Source organism: Balaenoptera ricei, chromosome 11 (genome assembly GCF_028023285.1).
Source record: "Balaenoptera ricei isolate mBalRic1 chromosome 11, mBalRic1.hap2, whole genome shotgun sequence".
NCBI classification, from domain to species: domain Eukaryota; kingdom Metazoa; phylum Chordata; class Mammalia; order Artiodactyla; family Balaenopteridae; genus Balaenoptera; species Balaenoptera ricei.
The window spans coordinates 105,107,291-105,118,428 of NC_082649.1; the positions used below are offsets into that span (position 1 = coordinate 105,107,291).

The 11,138-nt window shown below is 47.3% G+C and overlaps 1 protein-coding gene across 2 annotated transcripts in view; it reads right to left on the reverse strand.

Moving 5' to 3' along the window:
* RAB7A (RAB7A, member RAS oncogene family) overlaps positions 1-10,065 on the reverse strand; it is a 70,442-nt gene extending 60,377 nt beyond the window's left edge. The window contains exon 1 of one of the 2 annotated variants that reach the window (XM_059940503.1): positions 9,843-10,065. The gene's annotated coding sequence lies outside the window, so the exon portion shown is untranslated. The remainder of the gene's footprint in view (positions 1-9,842) is intronic. The other variant, XM_059940502.1, reaches the window with a different exon arrangement.
* Between the last annotated feature and the right edge of the window lie 1,073 nt (positions 10,066-11,138).

Sequence of the window (11,138 nt, forward strand, 5' to 3'; positions counted from 1 at the left end):
CTATAAAACGTGTTTCAGACACACATATACAGGCCCCAGGGATTCAGTGAAAGGTGGGAATATGATGGGAAATACTTAGGAAAGGAAGCTGGCAGTGCCTGAGCAAGGCAGGACGCCAACAGACAAAACACAGAGATGAAGGGGAGCGGCAGGAACCAAACTGTAGGAAGCAGGGAACAAAGTGTGGTCAGGAAAAGGTTAAATACAGCAAGTCAGGGCAACACAGGGTCTGCATCAAAAGGACAAAGCCAGGAAGACAAGCTGGAGACACTTTGTGTAGAAAAACATAGGGTTCTGTGGCCAGGGAAGGAATGGGCCCTAAGGACCACTTCAAGACTATCTGGTAGCACTTCACAAGAAGGATGGGGGGGCTGGGCGAGGGTACTGACAACGTAGAAGGCAAGGGAGGGCTCACAATCAAATGTTCCTTTCACGCCTACTTCGTGTGAAGGATACTGCAAGGCACTCAAATTGAGGTTATCCCACTTATCATTTAAAAGAAATAGATTTCTTACGATAGGAAGCTGATTTGTAAGAGAAGATTTATGGGTAACTTGGTATCCTTTTTTGCATTTAAATTACTAGCTAATGGAACAAGAATCTACAAATGAGGCACTTTCCCCAACAGCTATTACCCACGGAAGCCAGCCACTGTAAAACTAGCACCATTTCTCCAATATTTCCAACTCTGTGCTTTCCAAGTCAAGTGCCTCTTGATCCCCTGTGCAGTGTGACTCACTCTAACCAGTGAGCTGTGAGCAGAAGTGACGTGTCATCTCTGGGCTGGAACACTTAACCACGGGAGCAAGACCCTCCAACAGTTCTCCTTTACTTTGCCAAGACAGCCAACAGCGTCCCACACTGTTGTGGCTGCTTCTTCAGCTGGAGTAAGGATGACACAGAGCCCCTGGAAAATCCATACTGAACACGCTGGCCATTTTGAGATTATTTGTTACTATAGAAAAACCTAGCCAATTCAGTCAGATGCTGCTGGAAAACTCACTACCTGGAAATTTACATTTCAAAAGAAACAGAATAGTCAAAGCATCCCTCTTTTCAAAAACACTTTAAAAAAACACTTAAATAAAACCGATCACTAAAATTTACAAGGGCTATTCTCTTCCACAGAAGGTGCTATTCTGGGCTTCCCTGGTGGCGCAGTGGTTAAGAATCCGCCTGCCAATGCAGGGGACACGAGTTCAAGCCCTGGTCCGGGAAGATCCCACATGCGGCGGAGCAACTAAGCCCGTGCACCACAGCTACTGAGCCTATGCTCTGGAGCCCGTGAGCCACAACTACTGAAGCTTGTGCGCCTAGAGCCCATGCTCCACAAGAGAAGCCACGGCAGTGAGAAGCCCGCACACGGCGACGAAGAGTAGTCCCCGCTCACCGCAACTAGAGAAAGCCTGCGCGCAGCAACAAAGACCCAACGCAGCTAAAAATAAATTAATTTTTCTAAAAAAAAAGTACTTATCTTTTAAAAAAAAAGAAAAAAAGAAGGTGCTATTCTTCTCACCATTCTTGGGGTTAAAGACACATCTGCCAACCTGGAATATGGAGCACTAGTCGGGATACTGAGTATATTCTTTCAGGCTGGTCTTGCATCTGAAAAAAGATTCTGACAAGGCAAATGCTGCTTAGTTTGAACTTGGAAGTGAAGCATCAACAAGGTAACCGTTAAGCTCTACAATATATAAAGGGATTATTTGTGTGTGTGTATATATATACTTTGTTCAAGGTATCACATTCACGTGTGGGGAGGGGAAAAACTAAAGCCACTTTCTCAAAGAATCAAGTTCCTTGGAAAGCAATTCTTGTTACGAGGACCTTGCAGCCCCTGGATCAATAGATTCTTGACTATGATGCTCCCACTGTTCTAAATGCAGGTGCCAAACCAAGAGCTAAGAGTCTGTATTAACAGAACACGACGACAGTGCCTTTTTTTTTTTACTTGTTGATAAGACAGAATGGAAAACAAGAGAGGGTTACACACAACTATTTTTCAATAGTTTGAACGTTTGATATGAACCCTAGATTATCTCAGGCAGTTAGCCAATAAAACATTGCCCATAAACTGGTAAGAAGTGTCCACATGGGCTGGCTGGCTCAAGAAGAAAACCAAGCTAACTGCTCTCTTTCTCCAGCCCATCCCCCCAAACCAGCTCTTACTTTTAGCCTGTGTTAAAGGCATTCTGAGCAAGTACCTCTTTGAAGGTTTAAGCATGTCACCTGTATTTCAGTCCTAGCCCCACTCATCCCTTAATGTGTGTTTCTTCAGGTAAACTATAAATCCATAACTGAGACACCATCAGTCTTACCCAATAGGATTGTGAAGTTCAAGTGAAAGGATTACGCCCTATCCTAGCACCACCCAGTGAAGTACCACTTTGTTAAACATAAATCCTTCAACATGGCACTGGAGTTCGTCCCCTCCCCACCCCAGTCTGGCCCCCATACATACTGCCACTCCCCAATTTGAGGTACCATAGTCCCTCCATCTGCCCTACGTTCCCCCATCTCCATTCGTTTGCTATGCCATTCCCTCCAACTACAATGGCTTTCCCAAGTCTCCCCTCCATATCAATTCATCCAAAATCTACTCAGCACCACCTAACCCAGTCACTGAACACTTCTAGCATTTTTGTGACTCTCACCTGTCTTGTTTTTACAATTATTCCTAAACCTCCAGTGTTTTTTATTTGATACTCCCCACAACTGGCAGCAGTATTTTCTTACAGTAGACAATGAAACTGTGTCAAATGAACAGAGAACACATAATTTATCATTCAGGAAGGCTATCCATATTAATCACTGGCCCAGAAGCAAAACTTACAAAGCTACAAATAGTAAAACAGTGTCCAAAGTGAGAACTGGAAAAATATTTTTAAGTTTACTGAGTAATATTTCAAGATCCATGCTAGAATAATGATTCATCCCTGCCCTCAAGGAGATTAGACTGGGGGAGGGGCAGGGGCATGTAATATTATTCCAATCAAACCGAGGTCTACAGTGGATGCACAAAGCTCAAGATCACGCAGCCAGAAAGCGGCTGGTCAAACACCAACTAGTATCTAAATGGTCAGTCAGAACATGCAAAACAGACCTATTCCTAGCACGTGTATGAGGGAATCCAATATTTTAAGGACGCAAGTGTCACACCAAAGAAGGATTTCAATGAAAGCACTCTCTACCATGGCTAGATTTATACCCTACAGGTGACACTTTGAAGTCAATTCCATCCCCAGGAATGAGTCCAGATTATAAATGCAAAAACTAACCCATAAGGGCAACTAAGGGGGGCTAACTGCTCACTAGACTGAAGTCATTCTGCTTGTCTATCCCCAACGGATTTAAAAAGCATTTACAAGAGGCAGTCTCAAGTTATGACACATACGGCTCCAGAAACAACCTCCCCACCCCCTCAAGGATTGCCCATGCTGGTACTGGAGGGAGGTACGATGCTAGTACCACAAGGGCAAGATGAAAATAAGCGCCAGCAAAGATGTGGAATATCTGGAACTCACACATACAGCTGATGGGAGTGTAAAGCGGTATACAGCTTTGGAAAGCTGGCAGTGTCTACCGGGGTGCAGCACATACCGTTACGGACTGAACTTTGTCCCCCACCCCACCCCACCCCCCCCAGAATTTATGAAGTCCTACCCTCTGGTACCTCAAAATGTCAAAATGTGACTGTACTTGGAGATGGAGCTCTCAAAGGGGTGATTAAAGTTAAACGAGGTCATGAGGGTGGGCCCTCATCAGACTGGTGTCCTTGTAAGAGGAGGTTAGGACACGGACCCCTACAGACAAAAGACCATATGAGGACACAAGGAGAAGACGTTCACCTACAAGCCAAGGAAAGAGGCCTCTAAAGAAACCAACCCTGCCAACATCTCGATCTCGGACTTCTAGGCTCCAGAATCATGAGAAAATAAATTTCTGTTGTTTAAGCCACCCAGTCTGGGGTATTTGTTATAGCAGCCCTAGCAACATACAGATACACACGCTAAAACTTTCCACTCCTCAGTATTAACTTATGAAAATGTGTGCATATAGTCATCAGAAGACAAACCCAAGAATATTCATACAGCATTTTTTTTTTTGGCCGCACCGCGTGGCATGTGGGACTTCCCTGACCAGGGGTTGAACCCGTGCCCCCTGCAGTGGAATCGTGGAATCTTAACCACTGAACCACCAGGGAAGTCCCGATACAGCATTATTTTTACCAGCCACAAACTACAAACTAGCCAAATGCCCATCAGTAAGTTAATAAAAACACTACGGTATCTCATATAATCAAATACTACTGAGCAATGAAAATGGAGTTACCACTGCACCCAACAGAAAATCTCACAGGCAACAATGACTCAAAGAAACAGATAAAAAAGGGTACACAGTGTATGATGTACACAAAGTCCGAATCAGACAAAATTAAACTACAGTGTTAAAAATCAACAGGAGGAGGGACTTCCCTGGTGGTACAGGGGGTAAGACTCCAAGTTCCCGATGCAGGGGTCCAGGGTTCGATCCCTGGTTGGGGAACTAGATCCTGCATGCATGCCACGACTAAGAGCCGCATGTCACAACTAAGACTGAGTGCAGCCTAAATAAGTAAATGAATATTAAAAAAAAAAAAGGTAAATGGAAAACAAGAACATTTAAAAAAAAAGCAGCAGGAGAGGATGACAACAACCTGAAGGAGGCACAAGGGGGCTTCTGAGTCTATGAAAACTCTCGACGTTGTTCACTTATCTGGACGCTTTTCATATGCCCTACTGCAAATTCAGAGTTTACTAAGATGTAGAAATGACAAGTTGCAACAACTTACTGATCCACTGTCACCACGGCAAAAAAACCTTATTATGGTACTGAATGCATCAGGTTCTTCACCTGTTGCCACTAAATATTTGAAAAATACAGCTAGTCTCCTGATCCCAGCTTCCCGCCACTGAGTGTTTATCTAGAGGGGTCCCACAGGTCAAAGGATCCAAAGAATATCCAGGGCCCTCCAAAGTTAATCTCTCATACCGTATTTTAAAAATTCAATCTCATTAAAGGAAAGTATTAAAGTATACATTCGTAAGAATAAAATAACCAGTTAACACTCTGGTCTTCCTCGTAGTAGAAAACTGAATTTTTCTTCTTTTTACTTCTGTATTTTTTTTTTTTTAAAGAAATGGCTCATTTAATAATCAGCAAAAGAGAAATGTCATTTTAAATAAAAAGTAGTGGAAGAAAGATACATTTTTATAAGGAGTCAAACGCTGACTGCTTTACAGCAATCATGAATAATCAGAAAGCCAGGCTGGTGCATCAGAAAGAGCCTCAGCTGTGTTTCAGGATACCCAGACTAGCATTAGAGTAGCCGGGCCACCTGAGCACCCAGGCTGGGCCACCCTCTAAGCCTGTAGGGCTGCTGTGAACACCAGGTGAAATCCTATGTGAACTGTTAAGCACTAGCCAAACATTAAAAAACACTGAAAGACAAATACCATGTAGGAAAAGTTTCTACAGAACATGAATGCAGACTTCCCTGGTGGCGCAGTGGTTAAGAATCTGCCTGCCAATGCAGGCGACACGGGTTCGAGCCCTGGTCCGGGAAGATCCCACATGCCATGGAGCAACTAAGCCCGTGAGCCACAACTACTGAAGCCCGCGTGCCTAGAGCCCGTGCTCCGCAACAAGAGAAGCCACCGCAATGAGAGGCCCGTGCACTGCAACAAAGAGCAGCCCCCGCTCGCCGCAACTAGAGAAAGCCCGCGCACAGCAATGAAGACCCAATGCAGCCAAAAATAAATAAATAAATAATTAAAAAAAAAAAAAAGAATGCTCTTTAACAACCATCACCTGAACAGGACAGGTTGGAGGACTTTAACGTGGCTCTTAACCTGTGGGCTGCCCAAACGACCCAGAGTTATTTCTGGGGCCCCTGGACCTATAAGTACACAGAGAACTGTCGGTAGCCTGACTGAATAACACATGTAAGAGGCACTATTTTTCATAAAGTCTGTGCTGTTACAATCAGGTTTTTTAAAGGTTAATTCATAGTAGCTTAGTTGTGTACTCTCAAACAACTCAAATGTTAATAAATTTTTAAAATTAAAACTGCACACCAAGATTGGAAACCAATGATGTAACTTTTTACTTCACAATGGAAATTTTAAAGTATTCCTTAACTGAGCTGAGCTTAAGCCCAGGAAAGGCAGTAGTAAGAGCAAGCCCTCTAGCTGTGAGAGGGTGGACCAGAGAAGGCGCCTCCCTGCACCTGGGGGTGGGCACGCAGGCAAGGCCACTTGAGAGCCAAGCAAGGTCCCTGCCTCCCTTGATGGGCTTGCTCAAACCTGCTCTGTCCGGACAGCAAGCAGTCCTAAACAACCAGGAAATGGACAACAGAATCAGTGAGACTGATCTCCGAGGCAGTGATGACATCACCAAAACAGAGAGCCCCGGGGGGGGGGGGGCCTGAGATCCCCTGCATTAAGCCCTGCGTCTTCAGGGAGACGAGCAAGGCCAATACTGCATGTCACCACTGGAACCAACTCCCAAGCTCTCTTCCTCCCCCACGGAGACATTCTGCAAGTAGCTATTCTTAAATTGTTTTTGAAATCACAGCCTGGAGTACTAAAATTGAAACTAGTCGGAGACGGTGCTAAAAAGCCTGTTCTGATTTCCCCCACCGCATCACGCTTACTTTTGATTCACAAATCACACTAACCCCAACTACCGTTAACAAGTTTTAAAACATAAGTGCAAACTATTTTTCTGTGTTTAATGCCATATGCAGGAAGGAAAAAGCAGAAAATACAGGGAAGGTGCGAGAGCAAATAACTGAAGAGATCAACACATTGCAGCAAACTGCAGACAGAAGCACACAGCTCTAGCAGACGGCAGTCACAGACGCAGGTGTGATCACGCAGAGGAACAGATGCCGGGAATACAACCGCCACCTTACAGGGGAGACAGGAAGCAGCAGAAAGCCAGGAGCAGCGAAGTGGGGGGAGCTAATCTCCCGAGCTCCAGCCTCCTTCAGGGATGACATCAGTGCCGGGTGAACCACCGTCTGGGCCTCATGCAGGAGGACTCCTCCTGACTTCCCCGGACACCCGGCCTCTAACTCCCAGACCAACAGCCGGGCGAGTTCTCCTTAGCCACATGTGAATTACGCAGACGGAGAGCTAGACAACTCACGACAGTAATAATGGTAAATATTTACGTCAAATCTCAGAGAGAAACAGTGCATAAAACGACTCTCCCACGTGTGTGGTTTGGGTTTGCTACACCTTTGCATAGAAAGACTAACGCCAAACCTAAGGGCAAGGATGTTCTCAGCGCAGGTCCCTTTGGAAATTTATTAAAAGCTAATCAAACAACCAAAACCTTTTGCTTCGCTTGGTGGTGGGGTCAGGAATTGGATTCAAAGCCACACTGTACTATAAAGCAATGCTCTCTGATTATGGGGTTTGGGGCAGGGGGTTAGGCCTGGTTGGCACCAAGAAATATTTTTGCTCCATGAGGTTGCTAACAATTACCTGAAAAAATGTCCAAATAAAGCTGTTTTAGAGTATCTTCTACATTCCACTCCCCCTTCTGTTTGTCTACTCCTGAAATTCTACCACAAATGCAAAACTCACGTCCCCTCTTCAAGAAGGGGAACCAGAGGACTTGTGGGACGTGGGGTGGCGGAGGGTTTTATCTAGGATGATACTGGTACTGAGACGGGGAGGCGGCACATGAAACTTCCACTGTGGGCTGAAGCAGCAGCCCCAGCCTGCCAAGTGCACCTCTGCTCAGACAGCCCCCGAAGCTGACATTCGCACTGTAAGATGACAGTGACACCAACCCCCTCCCTCAGTGAACAACAAAAAATGCTGGCGAGCAAAAGGTAGAACAAGTTTAGAGATGAAAATTACCCTTCAAAAAACACGACCAATTCAGAAACTATGATATTATCTTCTACGAACTCTCTTCAAAAGCAAACCAAATCAAATGCTGTTGTTAAAATGAGCAAAGCTTTCAAGTTACCCAGAACACCGTGCTGCCTGGATTACTCTGGATGCACTTGCTGAGATGAAAAATAACTCCCCTTTACAAAAAATCTCAAATTCTACCACCAAGCCATTCCACAAGAGAATTCCTAGCCATGATCACTCACCATCTTTAAATTCCTTGAGGATAGGAACCAGGCCTATCTCCCTGAGTCAATAGGCAATGCCTGATACATGGTAGATACTCAAAACATCTGATGAATGGATGAAACGCTACTCATCATTACACTCCTCTAAATGGAAACAATACTTAAGGCTACCACACTTAATACCCACTTAAGTATATCAGGCTGGATAACAAAGTTTAAAGAAAAAAAAAAAAAAAAAGAAATCAGACTACAACAGGGCTTGGACAGGATCTTCAGAAGAAGTACTCACAACTCACTTTCCACTTCTTAGACTCAAATCTGAACAAACTCTCCTAAGTCTGAAGAGAGAAGCACACCAATAGGAGACTTTATCAATCCATGGATGAGAAGTCATGCGGGTAATCAGCTGCTTCAGTCACAAGGAAGAGACAAGAGCCTGTTCTTTTGGAATCCAAAGAGAAGATACAGTATTTTCAACAGGAAAGAACCAGCTAGCTGGACACCCATGCACTAAGGCTTCAGGAAAGGTCCACATGGCAGGACTGCCAGCCCAACTCATTTGACAAAAGACGTAGGTAACAAAAACTTTCAAACTTCAATTGAGTACTCTGCTATGATACTAGAGCTCCCAGTTTACTGGCGCTACACTATTTAAAAACAAAAAAGGGTGTTGAAACTCACAACTGCAAATAGAATATTATGGTTTTAAGGCAGAATTAATGCCACCAGAAAAGGCTTCCAAAATGACATCACTAGAAAGAAAGGAGGCGGAGAGAGGCAGATACCAAGTGGCAAAAGATACTTCACAAGCTTCAGGGGCATCAGAAAGCAGTACAATCCAGAGGCCGAGCACAGTGCTCTGGAGTCTGGGTGCCTGGACTCCAATCTCCGCTCCATAACTTATCAGTTCTGCGACCTTGGGCAAATGACTTAACCTCTCCGAGCTTCCATTTCCCTATCTATAAGTGGGCACAATAATGGTACTTGAGAAGTCTATTCGGAGAATTAAATACAATAATCGGTGCAGAAATACCACCACGCTGCCTAACATGCAGTAACCGCTCCAATGTTTGCTACTGTTTTTTTCAATTTTCCTAGTTTTGCGAACCATTCCTTTCGGGGAAGCCCGAACTGAACGCCCTAAGCGGGCCCCGCCGCGGTCCGAACCAAACACAGCTCTGCAACCAGCCACCGTCTCTCCCCCAGCAAGTTTGGAAACTTCTTCCACCCCTCACCGTAACGTCTTTGTGATAAAAAGCTCCCAGTCGCGGGAGCCCGAGGCGCCCGAGGGAGCCCGGGGCACGTGACCCGGGTCTCCGCGGACTCGCGGCGTCGGGGACCCTCACCCGCGTTGGTAGGACCGGACGGCGGGCACGCGGCTCTGCCTGGCACCGGGGCAGGGTGGGCGGCGCCCCCGCCGCTGGTCGGCCGGCCCCCGCCCTCGGCCGCCGCCCCAGTGCCGGGCCGCCCAGGCCAGGTCGCCCTGGCCGTCCCGGGCCTGGACGCCCCGGGAAACGGGCGTGCGCGGCGCCAGCCGGGGTCACACCCGGCGACCTCTGACACCCCCGCGGACGCTCGGCCGGCCTGCCGCCGGGCCCGAAGACACGGAGCTCCCCAAGAGGCCGGACCGGGCCTGCCCAAGACGCGGACGGCGCGCACCGGCGACCGAGGGCCGGGAGGGGGATGGGGCCGGGCCGCCACTTACCGCGGCCGCTCCGCTGGGCTCCGGGCCGGGCGCGTCGCGAGGGCTCCGCCGAGGAGAAGACGAGAGGACGACGGGAGCGAAAGAAACTCCAAGCTCCGATTCCGGCGGGCTCCTCGGCCTGTCCTAGCTTCCAACGCCGCCGCCGCCGCCGCCTCGGGCTTTATGGCCAAGACTCCGGCTCCGCTCCCACTTCCGCCACCGCCGCCGCCCCGAGCGGAAGTACCTGTCACGAGACGCTCGACGCCAGGGCTACGGGGGAGGAGCCCCGCCTCTACCGTGCGTCACGTTCAGCCGCCTCGGGCCCGGGCCTGGGTCACGTGGCACAAACATGTCTGCCCCCAGTGGCTGCGGCCATCTTTGAGGCCCGGCCGGGAGCAGGGTGGCGCCATGCTGGACCCACCCGCCGATGCCTCAGCCCCTGAACTTAGCACCAAAAGAGAAGAAAAGAAATTGAACCCACTAGAGCTCTGCGGAGGGCGGGACACCCTACCCAGCTCCAGCTCCACCTGCACACATTAGAATCTACTCAGAACTTTGGCTCCATCTTCAAAAACATGCTCCTCTCATAGCCTTTTCTTATTGGTTCATGCAAACTTCATTCTTTTGGTTGCTGGGTACAAAAACTTTGGAATCATTCTTGATCCCCGTAGTGGGTTGAATAGTGACCCCCCTACACATGCTGGAACCCGTGGGTGTGATCTGATTTGGAAAAAGGGTATTTGAAGGTGTAATTAAGGATCTGGAGATGAGACCATCCTGGATTACCATGGGGAAACCCTAAATCCAATGACAAGTGTCCTTATAAGAGACACGGAGAAGAGAAGGCCACGTGGAGATGGAGTCAGAGGCTGGAGTGAGTAGCCATAACCCAAAGAATGCCAACAGCAAGGGCGGGGAGGGGCGGGTAGAAACAGTGGTGAGTTTAGACTTTTGTATTTGAGAGAACATATTTCTGTTGTTTGAACTACCAAGCTTGTGATGATTTGTGACAGCAGTTCTAGGAAACTAACTCAACTCCCCTGTCTATCTCTCGGACCCCTCATCCACAAGCTTCAAAAGATATCCGAAATGTGACTCCTTACTATCTCTGCCACTACCACCTGGTCTGAACCGCCATCATTTCTCACCTGGATTATGGCAACAACCTTGGTTTCCTGCTCCCACCTCATTCCCTATCCAGTCTTAACACAGTAGCCACAGTAATTCTATAAAAATGTCAAACCATGTCATTCTCCTGCTCAAACTATTCCCACAGGTCAGAATAAAAACTAAAGGCTTTACAAACAAAAGGTCCTA